Source organism: Chinchilla lanigera, unplaced genomic scaffold (genome assembly GCF_000276665.1).
Source record: "Chinchilla lanigera isolate Chin_1 unplaced genomic scaffold, ChiLan1.0 scaffold00013, whole genome shotgun sequence".
NCBI lineage: Eukaryota > Metazoa > Chordata > Mammalia > Rodentia > Chinchillidae > Chinchilla > Chinchilla lanigera.
In genome coordinates, this window is record NW_004955414.1 from 5,515,513 (window position 1) to 5,534,628 (window position 19,116).

A 19,116-nucleotide genomic window follows, 5' to 3' on the forward strand; every position below is an offset into this window, starting at 1 on the left:
TTTAAAGACCAATATAATCATATTAAAAATCCCAATCCAGACATTTTACATTTAAAATTAGTTATTACAATTTTGAAAATTATGAGATCAGAATTTACTTACTGTATTAAAGATTATGACTACTTTCAACATAGCATTAGGAAAGGAACAAAAAAACTGAGCGACAGAATGGAACAAAAAATGCAGAAACAGATCCAAGTGTCATAAAAGCTCGTAAAAGATAAGGGAACTACACAAGTAAAAGAGAAAAGGTAGGTTATCTGACAATAGAAAACATTTTACATTTGAAGGAGAAAATATTTAACTCACTTTTTACTGTGCACCAAAATAGGTTCTGGTTCATAAAAGAGGTAAACTAGGTACTAACTAAATTTTAAAAAGATCCCAAACAAAATAAAACAAGTAATAAATTAGTAGGTCATGAAGAAAATAAATGAATCAACTAGAATATGACAGATATTTTATGGAGGTTTAGTAACAGACAAAATAAGCATTCAGCTGCTGCCACACCCAATCTGTACCAACACTGCTCAAGGCAAGAGCGCTGTGAGGGGCTAACAGTGAGTCACCTTTCTTCTCTGCCTTTCAGTCTCAACTAATCAATGGGAATCCCAAGTTAAGCTTTGTGGGAGCCGGGAAAACTGCAGGAAGATGGAAAGGAGGAGCTCTCTGTCCCACCTGAGGCCAAGTCTCTCTAATCCCCTCTCCATCCCCATGGCCACTGGGCAGGCTGCTCTCACTGAGATGACTGCTGACTTAATGTCCTCTACCTCCTCTTCCTCCCCCTCTGCTCCTTCCTCCTCCTCCTGTGTGTGCCTCCTTTTTAGATGGACTTGCTAATTTCCTTCCCTCCTGGTCCTGGGTCTTGTGCAAACACCTTTGTAAGCCTTGCCCCAAAATGGTGAATAAAAGTAAAAGAATCTCAAAATTTTTACCAAGGCCTTGTTGCTAAGCAACCACATCCTTTGTCTCTAAGTACATGGAATATGACATTATTGGAATGTATTTTCAGACCTCACCTTATCACAAAGGAGCAAAGCAGGGGAGCAAAGAGGAGGTGAGGGAAGAGGTGGTGCTATAGAAATCTTTACGTTGAAAATGTAAAGATACAATGTGAGGGGCAGAAACACCAAAGGGGCCGACCGTGGAAGTCTCGCCCACCACCACCACATGTTACCCAGAACGTCAAAGGGGAACAATTCTCATACTGGCACATTTCTCTGTGAACAAACATATGGTTATGAGCATATTCCCACCTTCATTATAATCTGCACATTTCCTCTCTACAGGAAAATTTAAATGTACTGTGACAGCTTTTTATAGCCACATAATAAGAAGGCAGACAAAGAAGTGTTATGATTGGACTTCCGCACAAGATAAAGCAGATTCTAATTCCTCAGTTTTTTCTATTTACAAGACTAGAGAGTCTCTTTCTTTTGTGGTCTTGTTGTTGGCCTCCAGGATAATTCTTTCTTCTGTGGTCTCGTTGTTGGCCTCCAGGATAATTTATAAATTAAAAACAAAATGAGAGAATGCTCTTTGGTTGAAACAAGCTCACAATTAACTTTCTACGCCATCCTAGAGTGTATCATTTTTATTTGGATGAGGGCAAGGACCCCCATCAAGCAGCTTTTATTAAGAGATGAGCACAGTTTAGGAGAAGATGAATAAGCTTCTGTGGAAGGACTTTTTGTTCTATTTGCTGGGCAGCTGATCATGTAAAAACTTTTATCAGCATTAAGAATACATAATCTAAGACTTGGATATAATTAGGGAGGAAGGGTAGAGAAGGCTGTTCAGTTTGCTGATTCTCAAATCTGGCCATTGGCAGCTTGGAAAAGAGTTGTCTACCTGTCCCAGGTGACTTCACAGAACTTGCATTGGGCTTAGGAATCAAGGATCTAGTCAGCACAGAAGTTTTACTCTGTTATCCAATGTTATTCTTCTGTGCATTTATTTGCAACTAGGCCCATGTACAGACAGATGAATGATTGATTGGAGTTTTCTAGTCAGCCACATATTGACTTAATCATCATCTTCAACGTTTCATGTCAGGTAAATGGGCTTCATGAAAATCCGCAGATTTGAGCTTCAGCCATGACTTCATCATAAGTAAGTAATATCATCTTGGGTACTCATATATCCTTTTGGTGTCTCTTATTATTATGAAATAAATTATACCTGCAGAAACAGTAATAAGTTGAGAATGCCAAGAACAGTAATAAGATAAACAACCATGTGCTCAATACCTCAAAATATGGGACATTCCAAGCAGCTTAATGTCTCCATATGTCTTTATATGCTTTTTCTCAGTGTTACCTATTTGTTCTTTTCTTTCAGATGTAACCATTATCCTGTTTTAATCAGCTTGCAATGCTCTGGTAATCTTTATTTTGATATAATTTTAAAGTTGGAGAAAAATTACAAAAATAGAATGAAGAAATTCTCCATACCTTTTACCTAGACATAATTATTTGTGTACCATTTGTTATCTGTAACTGTATTCTATGTTCTTTGAGGAAACTTTTGAAAATAAGTTGGAGACATTTTTCTCATTTATCCCAAATGTGCTTATTTTTCTTAGAAAACTAAAACAATGGATATTTCCTAAGAACAAAGATACTGTTTTATATAATCAGTATATAAGCAAAGAAATGAGACATTGCTATAATGTTTTCTCGTCAGTGATCTATTTTAAATTTCACTAGCTCTCCTAATAATGTCCTATCATTTTTTAACCTATTCCCAGGATTTAATTCAGGATCATACATTTTATTTATTTACCACATCTATTTACCAGTGTCCTTCAATTAGAGTCATCTCTCAGTCTCTCTTGGTCTTTCTTAGCCTTGAGAGTTCTAAAGAGAATAGAATACTCCTTTGGTGAAACACCATATTTCTCAATTTGATTTTGTCTTTAGATTATGTATATTCATAAGTTACACTAGGAAAATTATGTTATGTCCCTCACACATAGTCTTAGTTGGCTCTAATACTGGTACTGTTAATTTTATCTCGATTCAGATAACGTATACTATATTTCTCACATATATGTGTGTGAGTGTGTGACATTTTCCCTTTGTAAGTGGTAGATAATCCATGGGGAGATAATTAGATACTAAATATCTTTTTACCTATCAAACACTGACCTACATTAAATTTGTATTTCTAATTCTATCATTACCTCCGTATTAGTTATAATTCTATAGAAATGTATTCCTCTTCTACTGCTTATTTATTGTTTTAAATTGGTGATTTTTTATTAGTGCATGTTTGCAGTACACAATGCTTACACTCCTTGTCTGACACATCTTAGTCCTTCCCTCATCCCTTTTCCCTCCCTACCCTTCCTTTCTTGATCCCCTTCCTATTTGAGAAAGTCTGACCTATCTATTTCCTATCATCGGTCTTGTACTTTGCTTTTTATTTAAAATTTTCATTACTTATGTAAAAGAAACTGCAATATTTAAACTTGTGTGTCTGGTTTATTTCAATTAACATTGTGGTTTTAAGCTGTATCCATTTTCCTATAAATGACTCAAGTTTCCTTGTATGGCAGAATAGCATAGTGGGTGTGTATTTTTATTTTATTTAATAGGTTAAATATGAAATTATTCATTTATCTGCTTAGTTGTTTACTATGCCTGACACCAGATTCACATGAAAAAAATACCAACTTCAGTGGATGATCCTCAAAATCTACCAGAGAGAAACAGAAATCAATGAAGAAGGATACTTTACCATGACAGTGAAGTAGGATCTCTGTTTAGTTTCCTAAATTTACTTCATGCCACTAGCTGGGACCCTCAGGTAAGGTTAAATTAGGGAACCAGACCACTTTAAGAAGTAGAAAGGAAGTAGCCTCTGCATCACAGCAAACAGTTGAGCTAACAGCTTGCAGCTTGTATCTACTTGCTTCTGTATAGCTGGCACTGACTTGCCTAAGCTCCCCTTTAGGTAGTTTACTTCTCCCTAAGCAAAATTTCTCTATTAACCCATCAAACCTAGCCTCCTAGCAACAAGCCCAATGACCAATCAAGTAGTGATCCTCCAATGAATGGCACAAGAGTAGGTTTCCTACCCCATAAAACAGGACAACGGCCTTGGATTCGCCAGTGTTCCAGCTCCAGACATCCTACTCCCTGGAGTGGCTTTTGTACAGCTTCCTCTTGCAATACCTGTAATAAAGTTGCTTTGCACTGGTCTTCTCTTCCATCTCCTCTTCATCTTTCTATGTCAGAGAGAGAGAGAGAGAGACAAGGCCAGCTAGGGTCAGTCTGGAGACCTCTAGACCTCAGATCTGCCAGACACAACACCACTCTTTCCCTTACAACACTTACTCCAGAAACTGCAAACGATTTTTCATGCCTTACACACACTCTCTGTTTCACACTTTCACATGATCATGCCGGTCTCCCCACTGAGAGTGCCAGTAGCACCCCTCCCCTCCCTTCCCAAAGCCACTCTCACACACTTCAATAACTGCCTTTCACCTATCATTCAGTCACTTCACAAGTATTTATTAAGTACTGCCAGTGTGCCAGGCACCATGCTAGGTGTTGGAGAGGCGGAGTTGAGCATGGCCAAGTCCCAGCCTTAAAGGAGCCTGCTATGAGTTGTGAGGATTTCACACTGGTTTAATTCCATTTTGAGATATATAGTAAACACTGTTACTGGGCATCCTGAACTCTCAAATAGAAATGAAATGACAATCTACTGTCTTTTCCTTACAGATATAATGGAAGTCATTTTACCTACTCAGGCAATGGCAGAGGCAATCCAATCATTCTTCATGCTCCTGTTATTGATATTAGGGAAATAATTACAGATAAAATCTCCTGTCAACCCAAAATGCAGAAGTGATTAAAATAGTTTTATTAGTTATTAAGCATTCAACTAGACTGCAGTGCTGGTTCCTGGCCACAAACAATTCACTAAAGAGATTGCAATACAGAAAAGCATTCACAATTTACATAGTAAGGCAGAGATAACTTATTATGTGCATGTTAAATGTCCTTTCTAAAGGAAAAATAAGTCTTTAGTTTTGTGACAAGTAGATAGTTACAATTTGTAGCCAGGCAGTTATGCCAAACGCCCACAGAGACAGGGAGCTTGGAGGTTTTCTGTGCAATGCATTCCACAGACACTGCTCTAAAGCCTCCCCTAAAAGACATTCCTGGGAAGCAAAACCCTTAAAGAGTTAACTTAGCTTTTAAAAAGATTTACATACATCTCTAAAAGGGAAAGTGTATACAATTTCAAGTCCTCCAAAACTTACTAAATTTAATAAAAAAGGTAAAGTTCTCTTTTCTTTTTGGCACCAGGAAAAATTTAAAATTTACATATATGTGTGTGGGTATGGGTTTATGTGTACTAAGATTTGTATGTGCCCTTACATTATCCAGCTTTCATTTATAGTATTCCTGTGCTAGCTCTGTCCCTCACAGAGCCTGTGACTAGGTTAATCACTTTCAAACTATGGCTGTTTCTTCGTTCACTAGTTAGCTGTCCCATTGCTGGACACAGTGCCCACACCCACAATCAGAGGAGGAGAGGTTTAATTTGCCTCATGTTTTAAGGAGATTCAGTCCGTGGTTGGCTGTCTCCAAGGCAGAAACATCACGGCAGAAGGGTGCAGTGGAGCAAAGCTGCTCAATTCATGGTGGCTGGGAGGCAGAGCAGGGGAACAGTGCTAGAGAGGAGCAGATAAGGGTCTGGACCAGTGCCCAGGGTCACGCCCCGTGAGTCACCCAGAGACAGCCAGAAGTGTGCTCCACCAATCAAGTTGGCATAACCAAGTGTACTGGTCACACTGCCTGTCCTTATTGCTGTATGTCTGTCCCTCAAAAGCCTGTGATCTTTAACCACTGTCTTCACAGCCTGTAGACCATGATTGTGTAGCTATAAGATAATGCAGTGCCCTGCTAGTTCCCAAACACCCTAGTCTCCAGGTCACCTTCCTTTCTTGTTGCCTATAACTAGGAATACCTTCAGAGCAGTGCCTCTCAAACTTAAAAGTGGGTGTGATCAGCTGGAGAGTGGTGAAACACAGGCTCTACCTCGGTAGGTCAGGGTGGGGACCACATTCCCACATGCCTAACCAGCTCTCAGATGATCCTGCTGGGGCCACCAAGAACACCTCAGGAAGAAAGGCATGGGAATATAAATGTAATTCTTTCTGCATCATTTTTAACCTGCACAATGTACAGGCAATTGCCCTCGTGTAGGCTGTTGCTCTTATTTGCTGATTAAAAAATATTTATTGAATGAATACTCTATAATAGGAATTCTTTCTGCGATCATCTCTCTTCTCCAGCTATCATGCTGTGACTCGCACTGCCAATCCCTTCAGTACGGGACTGGAACTTCGAACAACTTTCTCTCAAACCACTGCCATGGGCTGCTTTCCCCCTGCAGCCCTTCCTGGAGATGGTGCACCCATTCTGCAAATGTTTCCTCCTTTCTCTTTTCATGGAACTGAGTCACAAGCTGGAATAAATTTTTAGCCAGACTACATAAAACAGGATGGCAGAGCACAGAGCTCTAATTCCAGTCCTCTGCCCCTTATGGCCAACAGGTGTCGTCTGTGGCTCCTGAACTCCATGGTTAAGGCTTCTCTGCTTTGCAGTCTGTGACAGTGAGCCCTTATTTGCCAGAAGCAAGGGCAGGTAGGTGGAGGTAGTTTGAGAGCTGTTGAGTACAGCCTTGTTTCCTGAGGGCGCTGGAACTCTGTGCCCTCAGACAGTTGGAATGTGTTTGCCTGTTGATTGACCTCCCCCAGACAGAGACACCATCACTGACAAGTGGTCCTCTGGAGTAATAACTGAATTTATTAGTGCTCAGTCCATTGACATAGGCTTTTCCCTCCCCCTTTACAGGGCTACGTGGTCTGACACTGAAAATGACTATTAAAGTGTTTTCTTTAGATCACTCAAATCACTCTAAATGCTTTCCAATTGGCAGCAGTGAACATCAAAGTGATTGTATTTCAAGGCTTCTCAGGAGTGTACATGTTTACAGAATATATAAGACTTGGAGCAGCCCTTTCCACAGCTTCCATAATCTGAGTGGTGCATTTGTACAAGTCCGCTTGATTTTTGGTGTCAGTCTGGGGAATACAGCCCAGCCACTGGTGGCAGCTTGCTCTCCAGTTGAGAACAGCACCAGAAAACCTGATTTCGGTTTCTACCATCCTCCTTCCAAACGCCATCCGTGTCTCCCACTCATCGGAGGGAGAATTCATTAGATTCTTCCATCTCCTGTATCCCTTTCCTCCTTGTAGGACAGTCCTGAGAGCCTACTGAATATTTCACTCATATCTCCTTGAATAAGCTCCTTTTTCTTCACTCATCAAAATCCTACCCACACTTGAAGGCTATTGAGCAGGGCTTCTGGGTAGACTTGAATGCTGTCCTTAGGGTTCTTATTACTTTTGTCTACATTAGCATTATGCATGCCACACTTACAGGTAGTTAGCTGTATATTAACCTTCTTTCTCTTTCTAAGTGAGTTTGATTTCAAGGACAGTCCCTGTGTGGTATTAATCTTTGTATTCCCGATCTACCACCACGACTCAAGGAAGCAAGTGCTCAGGGATTGTTAACCAAATGCACGAATGTGTAATTATTCACATACTGGAATGCTGAAAATTCAGACAGTCACCTGCCTAGGAGAACGTAAACCAATTTGAAATAGATAATGTTGGTATTGTGATATCAAGTCAATTACAAAAAAAGGACATTATTGTTGACCATCACAAATTTTGCTGTCTATAAATTCATGAGAATCTGTATCATTTGAGTTTCTGAGCCAATCTAATGTCTATAAAAGAGAATCAGAATCATTTGCATTTCCATGGCAACCTAAGGTCTAGAATAGGTTGCTGTGTGTATTTACACGTGCCAACCTGAACTCTTCCAGAGATGTGTTGTTTTACCTGCCTCCCTATCCGTCAGGCAGAGCCACAGTGGGTTTTTATTCAGCTTTTTAAAGATTAAAGCCTGTGAACAGCAGCACCGTGCAGTGCATTTAACTGCCAATTGCTGGGGAAGTCTGGCTGTGAGTGAACAGTGGATCCAGATTCCAGGCAGTAGAGGTCAGGCAAAGGGGAAACGAAGCCATGAAACCACCCGAAAGGACCTGGACACATACGTGGACTCTTAACATGTAAAACTCATGTATCTGAGTAATGAAAGGAGGTTCTTTTATTGGCTTAGATATTTTAGAAAATATGGAAGCTTGGATTTAGGATGAACTGGTTCACATTTTTAAAAATACTTTATTTATTGGTGATCACATTTTATATGCTTCCTAGATAAATTTCACTGGAGGTTTTGACCTTTGACAAATGAAAAATTGTGAGGAGGAAAGTAGATCACTGATTTCATATGAATATTTTAAAAATTCTTACTACTTACATTTATACACCTTTTTGTTTTCCTGTAGGTATACTTTCCTGTAGGTATATGCTCATATGATGTACATACAAGAGGATGTAGTGTATTACCATACACAAAATGTTCATACAGATGTACTTCATTGACTTCTACAGCCAAGGAATGCACTTAGATACATAGCATATGCTACACAGGTTTACAGTGAGAGAGAGAGAGAGGTATTACAGTATAAACATTATTACTTCTTGTACATAATACATTATAACTTCTTGTACATAGTGCTTTGGGTATAATATATATTACTTAGGACGTATTTGTGGCCATACTAATGGAATGTATTACAGTATTAAATTCTATAGGATGCAGATGTTCATGATCATACAAAATTTATGCCTTTCCTCTAATAAGTGATTGGAAAGTTTTCTACTTTTGCATATGTTTCAGAGTTTCAAAGCGCAGAGACACTAAGCCTATTACCTGAGTTATTATGTCCCCTTCTGAAGTTGACTTGTATGAGCTTTTCCTTGACTAAATTATGCACATCATGATTCATATTTTGTAATAAATTATTCACCACTACTTTAACTTGCTCAGGGTAAATTGCTACTTTGTGTGAAAGAAGAATTGCTGTTTTGCACCTCTTCATTACTGTCTAAGCCAAAAATTTTCATCATTTTTCTGTAAACCTGCAATCAGCTGGGAGCCCATTCACTTTAGAGTTCTTGGCAACAATTCATCCTCTCCAATTAAAGCCTCCTGCACATTTCTAAGCAGAATTACAGACTTGGAACAAAGTGTACTTCATCATTACAAGAACCCTATTAAGAAACTCCATCCCCATTTCACAGGTAAGCAAACTGAGGCTGCTAATATGTTAGCAAGGCCAGAATTAAATCTACATATATCAAACACACATCATGTGCACTGCCTGAAGGTCTTACCAAGACTTCTACAGTGTTGCTGGATCTGGAACGGAATGAGAAGAAAATTTGAATCAATGATACTATTTTTAAAGCTCCTTATAAAACCAGCTTTTTTCTCCAAAACAACTTTGTATGCTCCCTTTTCTATGTGTGCCAATAATAGCATGTTCTCTTTTAATCCATTCGAATTTGAAACTGTAGTGTCATCTCCAGGGCACCCCTCCTTCCCTTTGCATAGCTTGCCGCCAAACACTGACTAACTCTGTAAAAAGATCACTCACATCAACCTTTTACCCTCACACTCTCAGTTCCGCATGGCCTCAAAGCTTAAATTGTTTACAATATTTTGCTTTTGTAAATGATTATACAATAAATATCCTGATACAAATACCCATGTTCCCACATGCAGATGATTCTAATCAAAATATAGTACTAGAGGAACTACTTTGTTAATTTCTAGTTATAATCATTCTCCAAGGTAGTTCTAAGTATGTTCACTCCCACTAGCAAAATATGAAAGCTCCCAGTTCTATACACCCTTGCAGAACTTGGTATTTTCTGCCTTTCGGTGTCATCTTATCTGGTGAAGTAGCACAGTACATATCTTCATTGTTTTACAGTCCCTGTTTGATGAGTTGAGTTGTTTTTCATATATTTATCAGATATCAGTTTTTCTTTGAAAATTTTCTTTCCCTTTCTCCAATGCTTTTTTCGATTGTGTTTTTTTTTGCATTTCTTACCTTCTAGAAAATGCAAATTTTTGGTAATACAGCATATTATAAATACATTTTCCAATCTGTAGTTTATGTTCCCCTAGGTGAGTCATAATCATAGATTATTCAATTTTAATATGATCACGTTTATCATTATTTTAAAAGTTATGTTCCATTTATTTTTCAAATGACAAATAAAATATATATATTTATGATTCTGTTAATTAATGGATTTATATTTATCAATAAATCATGTTTCTTAAGAAATTAATCCTTATAATCATAATTTCCATATATATTTATATAGATATATATGTATATATATTAGTGCTTGGGTTCAGACTAGTTATGTCTCTGTTAAATTTAGAATTTATTTGCCCACAAGGCAAGATGTAGAGATTCACTTTTCTTTCTCTCCAGTTTGTTTATTTCTTTGCCTTTGTTTCAAGTTCATCTAGTCTCTGATCAGTTCTCTTTCCTCTGCTTTCTGAACATAGTTGTGCTATGGAACCAAATTTTATATAGGATAAGTTTATTTCTAGGGTCATTATTGTATTAAATTCATTTATTTCTTTCTCCCTACAAAATTTTACTGTCTTATTGCTTTACTGTCTTATTAAATTATTTTAGCAAGACTTCTCATGGTTCCTCCAAATTTTACATTTTTTCTTCTTATAATTACTAATTTAATCAACGGCTTTGTGTATTTCATTGCAATTACAGTTTAATATTTCATTTTAATCATAAGAATAACCATTTGGTTTATATGGTCTTTCCACCCCTTAATATTATCTCTTAAAATTTCTTTTTTAAGTGAAGCCCTTAGTATTTCCAAGGACCAAAATATGTCTCATGCCCAGCCTATTTTCTTTCTTTATTTTAAAATTTTAATTTATTTTAAGAATTAAAGAAGGAAAATGTATTAACAAATAGACATCCATTTACAAATCAGCATAAGAACAATACATGCAATACAGAGTTACACACAAAGGTGAAATCTTGCCATACTCCCAGGAGGAGATCCAAGTCTTAGGGTATTACTTCATAAATAATTTAGGAGCATTTCTTTTCCTATCCTCTGGGGCAATTATATTCATATGAGATTGCATGTTTCCAGAAGATCACCTCAAATCCTTCTAAATCCTGTATATTTTGAAAGAAAAATGGTTTGGAGAATTTTGACAATTTATTCATTTTTTTCTTTTTACTGGAGTGCTATTTATGTTTTCTTTTCTACAACATTGTCCATCTTTTTTTCTATTTTTTAGACATGTCTCATTACATAGTTCAGGCTAGCTTTGAACTCACTATATAGCTCAGGCTGGCCTGGAAGTCATGGCGATCCACCTGCCTCAGCCTCCTCCATGCTGGGATTACAGGCCATCCATTATATCTTTTTTGTTTGTTTGTTTGTTTTGTTTTGTTTTTCTCCGGTACCGGGAACCGAACTCACGACCTTACGCTTGCCAGGCAGGCGCTTTTGCCGCTGAGCTAAATCCCCAGCCCCTGCCATCCACTATATCTTAATTTCTATGCCACTTCTAGTAATTTTTGGAAATCTCTAAGTCTTTTCTTTTTTTCTTGAACAATCCTGCCAGGATCTTGACTGTTTTGTTAGTCCTTTAAAAGAACTGATTATTGCTGCCCTTACAATAAGAGGATACAAGAGAGAAAGAAGGATGTATGTGGAGGTGGAGAGAGAGACTGGAAGTCATCTGCCACAGCCAAGGAATATCAGAAATCACATGGACTGGGAGAGGTAAGGGAACATATTTCCCTAGAAACATTTTCCATGGAATTTTCCAAGGAATATCAGAAATCACATGGACTGGGAGAGGTAAGGGAACATATTTCCCATGACCCTGCAACACCTCGATTTCTGACCAACAGCCTCTAGAACTGTGGGAGGATAAATGTTGTGTTAAGTCACTTGGAAATTTGTTAAAACAGCTCTAAGGAAAAAATACAAATGGATTTACTAAGTGTCTCACTACATCAAGGGATGAAGTGTCCTAGTAATTCTGCAGACCACTCTTCAGAATATATCTGGTTTCTTGTGTTTCAGATCTCCTTTCATTCTCCTTTATTCTTCACTAGTTACTGACTGCTGTTCTTTGATTTCATCTGAAGTTGCTTTTGATGTGCTGGAATTAAATTATCAGTCTGCCACTGTCAAGGGCACTGCAGTTCTCCCATCCTTCCAGCTGCCCAAGCCACCTGAGTGTTGTCCTTGCCTTTTCCTCCCTCCTTGTACACATTTGCAAGTCCTGAATTGCTTTCCTAACTTTTAAACACATACACTTTAGTCCAGTTTCAATTTTAATTCCCTCATCCAGGCCACCATCATTTCTGTGACACAGTTCTACGTAGTATTTCAATTTCATTTATCCATCCATCCATCCATCCATCCATCCATCCATCCATCCTTCCATTCATCCTTCCATCCATCCATTAATCAAATGCTTTTTCAGTAGCTACCATGAGACAAGCACTGGGTAAGGCATTCCAATGCAAAAGTGAACTGAGAGGAGACTAGGTCCCTGACCTAACAGAGTTCATAACAGTGTGGGGATCTTACATGTGAGGAACTGAACACTAATTAAAGCATCTCACAGAATAATATAGAAGTGTCTCAGAAAGGAGCAAGGTGAAGGGGAGGTTCTATAAAGTTGTGAGTGAAGCACTGTGAAGGGGGTTTCATTCTTCCTTCTTCTAGACTGTAAGTCAAAGAACACATCTGTGAATACAAAGAAGGATTTAATAATACATGATTGTATGTATATAAAGGGTCCCCAATGTATTTTTCACATTTACACTATATTCCACAATAAACTTGTATTTTTATAATTTTAGAAGCTACAATATATGAGATGTTTATAATAACATTGGATAGAATACTTGATTTCACTTAGGTTGTGTTGAGATGACCAAGCGCTGGGGCTTCTCTGTTATTCCAGGCATGGCAATATATTTTAATTGCCTGCTTCAATGTGTTTCTCCCACAGCATGATGAAAGTCTATGGGAAGCAGGGTTGTGCCTGTAAACTAGTGAGCTGCAAACACTAAAACCCTACTGAACCTGCTGTTACTCTAAATAAATGCTTTTTAATGGAAAGAGAGGCAAAAAAGAAAAAAATAACACTGGGGCTATTAGACTCCTTTTAGAATAACTGTTCATTGAATGAGAATGTCCAGAAGACAGAAGGTAAATAACAGGAAGAACTTGGATCTCTACCAAGGACGGGCTTTCAAGGTAAGGGTGTTTTTTAAAATCTTCAGCACTGTTTAATTTCATTCATGGATGAGCAAGAGAACTAGAAGTTTCAGCCCTCACTTACTCCCACTCCAAAATGTACCTGGTTATCCATTTGTCCAAATGATTCTTTTGTGTGAAATCCTCTATGTGACTTCCAAAGAGTGTTAATTATTTTCTGAACAATGACAGATCAATGAGCCAAATTAAGAGCCTTTTCTCATCAGACTTTAATTAGAATTCTTCCTACCAGGTAAAATTCTTTACACAATATTAAAATATCACTCACTAAATAAGTTAGCTTAATTCAAGTGTTGGATTGATTAGAGGTTTTGAGCATATATACCTATGTTCCTAATATTTGGAGAGTCCATGAAATTGATGCCTAATATTTACATGTTAGTATAAAAACACGTCTCTCAGGGAAGAAAGATGTTGCTTTTCCTGAGTTTCAGAGTAAGCTCATCAGTAGGTGTCTAGACAAAATCTTTGCTTTTCACAGCCATAAATGATGGTTTGAAGCACAAAGAATGAAGTACTTCTTATTGAAATATGGTAAATAAAAATAAACTCCAAACAATCTAGAGTGAGAAATTGCTTAGCTTTAAAGGGGTTCTAAAATATCACAGGTCTATAAATTGTACAGGCATCAATTTTAATCTACAATGCGGTAAATAATCTTTATGAGATGTTTTGTTATATTTCTTTTTCATTTCTTAGTAATTTGTACTTAACATGCAATGTTCAAATTCGTTAGATCCTAAGTAAATATGATAAAGTTCCTTTGACCGAGAATATCAATGCAATGTGCAATTTTAAGGACAACAAATCTGGAAAAAGAGCAAAATCAGAAAAGCAATGAGGGTACATTTGGCTTTAACTTTTATTCAGGTTGTGGAATATTACTCTCTCCCTCCATGACCTCCAGGTATTTCAATTCTTTCAGTTCCCTTTAAAGGATGTATATTCAAAAGGTAAAAATTAATTTACACTCAGTGATAAAAACAGACCAGCCTTCCTGCTGAGCAAAGGAGCTGCTCTAAGAAGTACTATAAATTATTTCTGATGTCTCTGGAAGAGAAAGTATAACTGACAAATATATGCATAACTGCCCAGATCTGTACGTACATATTCATAGCTTTATGAGTACATCCTTTTAGACTTGTTGTTCAGGATTTTAGTTTAATCTCTTCAAATTGCCTACCAGATTCAGGGAAAGATCTACAAAATTGCAAGCATCCTCATTTTTTGAGCATTTTAAATGTCAACATCACATCCTAAAGTCAGGATTAGCTTCTGAAATTCAAAATGTTTCTAATACCCTACTTGTTATGGCTTGTGTCTCATGAAGCCCTCCCAAGCCTCATGCAGTCATAGGTAGGGCCTTTCAGAAGTGGCTAGATCTATGGTGTGTGACACTGGGATTGATTTATGGTGGGATGCTAGAATCAGTGACACTGGGATTAAGGATATGAGTGCCACCCACTCTAAGGGCAGGTAGCCTGGATGAGATATAAGACATAGAAAGAGCTGTGGTCATCCATTGCTGCTTTACTGCCTTCTGCCTGCCATGAACTGTTTCTCTTCTGTGAGGCCTCTCAGCCACGACACACTACCTTGGAACCAGCCAGTCATGGACTGAAACCTCTACAAACTGCAAGCTAAATAACTTTTTCTCCTTTAACTTTGGGTATCAGGTATTTTTGTCTCAGCAATGAGAAAAAGTAACTCAAACACTACTGTTTGTGGTAAGGTAGGGCGATGTATTCAAAATGAAAGAACCGGGTTCCTTGAGTGGAAAATAAGCCTGAGATTTTTAATGAGATAAAGAATGTATGTGGCTGGATAAAGGTGCTCATAACTGATGCTGAAACATACATTTTCCAAGTTTACTTCTGTCAGGCCAAAAGGTATGTTAGAGTAGAGGAAAGGTGTTGTGAGAGTGTATATCGGATCTGATGGTTTCTAAGACAAGCTACCCTTCCATTTCAGATAGACTTTTTTTTTCAGGCAACTTTGAACCCAGAAAAAATGATCCCTTGGGTAAAAGGCCATGCAGAGTTTGGAAAGACTAAAATGCTGGTAGGAAAAGGATTGGATTTAGTTGTTTTAAATCTTTTTTGAGACAGGGTCTTGCTATGCAGTTCAGGCTGGCCTTGAGCTCACTTTGTACCCCAGGCTGGTCTGGAACTCACAACGCTCTTCTTGCCTCAGCCTCCTGAGTACCAGGATTACAGGTGTGTGCCATCATACCTGGTTGGGTTGTTTTAATAAGCTAAAGAACTGAGCCTCATGAACCATGTTTAATTCTCTTAAGTATGACTCTGTGGAATCAGTTAAGCTATCCTAAATCTTATTTGACAAAACAAGATTATAGCCTAATATCTTAAGGCAATTTAAAATGTGGTTCCACAGGAAAACAAATTAAAAAGAATTTTCAAGTTTGTCCAAATGTTTTGAAACTAACTATAATTTTATTTCTTGGTTTGTGTTTTACATATTTGGGTGGGTTGTCTAAGTAGCTCAGTGATACTACACTTACCTAGCATGCTAGTAGCTGTGAGTTCAATCCCCAGTGTTGAGAAGGAAAAATTGCCAGAGGTAAGGAAAGAAGAATGAAAGAGAGAAACAAAGACAGAGAAAACAGAAAAAAGAAAGCTCAGTGAGGGAAATAGAGTCTAGTCCAGGATTTTCTTCTGATTCAACTCTTGCCACTTCTGTGTAGATTAGTATGCGGTCTTCAGTTCCTTTCCTGCATGATTCCTTAGGTTGCCCAAATTTATAGCAGTGTTCATAGGGGCAGTCTTCAAAGTAAGATCCATGTACACTTTGAGTTAAAACACAGCCTTCCTAAATTCTAGGTATGTATCTATAAGATTTGCTCTGTAGAACACTCATAACAAGTGATACTCCTCTAGATACTAAGCTGGGGTTCAAGTAAGTGAAGAAGGAATACTGACAATACTCCCAATCGAGAAAAATTAAAAGCAAACATTCTACCATTGTGGCATAGACTTGAATTTGCTAGAGAGATTGAATATAAGACGGAAACTTCAACAGTATGATGAGCAAATAGCACTGAAACAAATCTATGTAGAGAAATGGAAGTGTAGTAAAGGATCATAGCATACACAATACAGTTTTACTACTACTAATGGAGTGGAAATACATAGTGAAACTTTTCCTTCTAAATGTTTTATTTGAAAGCAGCATTGCTAAAATGTTGGGCAAAAGAGTCTATATTTTGAATTAATTTATTGATATCTAAATCGAGGTGTGTACTGCATCTTCATCCCCCAAAAGTTTCCAGTACAAATTCATTGTTGTCAACTCCATATACTTTTGGGAGCAGGATTACAAATAAAAATTGAATCAAGCTCTATGGAATATAAAGAAAGGATTGGAGGTTAATTGGGAAAAGAAATAAGGAAATAGATGCAAAATTAGCAAACATTTATTAAGAAACTACTCTTTGTCCTGAATTGTTACAGTTTCCTGCCCAGTGCTCCAATCTAGGGTACATTATTTTATTTTTTATTGTATTTTTAAATCAAGACTCGGTAAGTCAATAAGAAATTTTTGATACATTTAGTAATACTAACAAATAATGACACTTACTGAGAATTTTTCAACATTAATACCATTCTAAGCACTTTCATTTAATTCTCACACTTTTATAAAGCAAATACCATTATTATTCCCACCTTACAGATGATAAAACTGAAGACACAGGGAGGAGTTCTTGTTCTGCACATATATGTAGTAATAAACATGTGAATTCATATTCATTCCCTCCAAAAACTGCACTGAATTTAAAAGGAGAAAAAGCTATAAACTCCCAAAACAAAAAGATGAGAAGACAGAATAGCTGATGGGAGATGTCAATGTTTTGGGCGTTTTTAGACAAAGAAGAGCTGGCCTAGGTGTATTGATACATGGAAGGTATGGAACTCTAAATGTGCTATAATATCACAGAAACCAGAAACCCCACAAAAACAAGAGTGGTCAGGTATTAGAGGTATTGTCTTCTTTACTTTTCTCTCATTGAGGAGACAAAATATCCAACACCCAAAATTAAGGGAGGAAGGGTTTATTTAGCTCAGAGTTTGTAGAGGTTTCAATACATGAATTTCTGGCTCCAGCACAGGGTGGCCCATGGCAGAGGGCAACAGTTCATGACTCCAGAAGACAGCAAAAACAACAAGCAAAAAAAGGGAAACAAGCCTTTTTTCCTCATTTATTATATTCAGGCTACCTGCTCTACTATGGATGTAGCATTCACACCTCCAAACCCAGCACTAGAGAATAAACATATCACAAACTCTACATTCAGCTACCTCCAAAAAGTCTGGTCCTATGACAGCATGAGGCTTTTGGGGGACATTCAGAAACAAACCATAACACTCTGCCACTGGTTCCCCAAAGACTCATGCATTCTCTTTATGCAAAAGGCATTTAATCTATATCTAAGAGTTGCCAAAGTCCTAACAGTTTCAGCATTGCTGAAAATTCCAAGTCCCAAGTCCCCTTCAAGATATAAGGCAAACCCTTACCTATGAGGGCTTCTACACATGAAAAGTTAAACACTTCCAACATTCAAGGGCACAAGACCAACATTTCAATTCCAAAAGTTACAAACAGTGAGATAAAGAGGAATGGAAGCAAAGCAAGTACAAAATCCAGCATAGCAAACATTAAATGTATGTGCAGCATCTGAGACAATCTGTGAAAAGCTGTGAGCTTCAAAAGGATTGGATGGCTCTGCCCCATTGGCACTTCTGGTGGTTATAGTACCCACGGCTTTTCTGTTGGGCCTGCTTTGCTCCCTTTCAGTTTTCCTCAGACAATCCACATTCCTGGCTTTTTAAAATATCTGAGGTGTTCACTGCACATTTGGCTTCACACTCACAGCTTCACACATTGCCCTCTCAGGGCACATTGCCTCCGAGGCCATTTGTAATCAAGGTGGAAGCCTTCTAACCCCACAACTCTTGCATTCTGTACATGTCTAAAACCAGAAACAAATGGATGATGTCAAAGTCTGCTGCAAGATGGATCAGTAGCCAGGCTTCCTTATCTCTTGGCTGTAAGGGCTAAGTGCTTGGATTGCTGAGCACTTTTAATCTAATTCTGAGGAAAAAATTCTCTGGCCACCACCATTCTGGAAAACAAGAGGTCATTGCAATTCTGGCACCTGGTGCTCTATGGCTTTCCTCTCAAAGCAAAGTCTTTCACTTTTTGAGTGTTGAGGCTGCAAAGGGTGGAGGACTGTTACTTCTTGTGATGCCCTCAGGCCATCTTTTATATTCTCTTGTTCCTTCTCATCAAGCCAGATCTTCTCAGCTCTATTTTTGCACTCCAGAGCTTTACTGAAGCTTCCTTTCTGGCCAAACTCACAACATTTAAAATAATTTCTCTGGCTATTTGCTCTTGATTCTCAGCCTAAATCTGGTTAAAAGCCCCCAACAATACCCATTCCACCACCTCAATATTTGACTGCCTTGAAATTTCTTCTGCAAGTTTAATTGGTCTGCTGCCCTTAATCTCAATCTCAGGCAAAATCTCTGGACATGAGGAAAATGCAAACTTTCTGCCAAGACATAACATACATCATCTGGAGTCCAGCAAGCAATGTAATCTTTTTCCCAGCAGAAATCTCCCAAACATGACCTTTATTAACAGGATTTCTGTGAGCCTTCTGGTCTTCTGAACTCTGACAAGAATCTCCCATACAAAACAGCCAAAGGGTATTCCAACTTTATCTTTCAGGCAACATCTCCAAACCTTTCCAGTCTCTTTCCACAGACCATTCACAAAGGCTCTTCACCATA

General features: G+C 37.9%; 1 long non-coding RNA gene across 1 annotated transcript; it reads left to right on the forward strand.

Moving 5' to 3' along the window:
• Positions 1–1,046: 1,046 nt before the first annotated feature.
• On the forward strand, positions 1,047–9,068 carry LOC106148006. Its single transcript, XR_001233084.1, has 3 exons — positions 1,047–1,057; positions 2,056–2,112; positions 8,991–9,068. It is a non-coding gene; the product is annotated as an uncharacterized LOC106148006 (long non-coding RNA).
• The last annotated feature ends 10,048 nt before the right edge of the window (positions 9,069–19,116 follow it).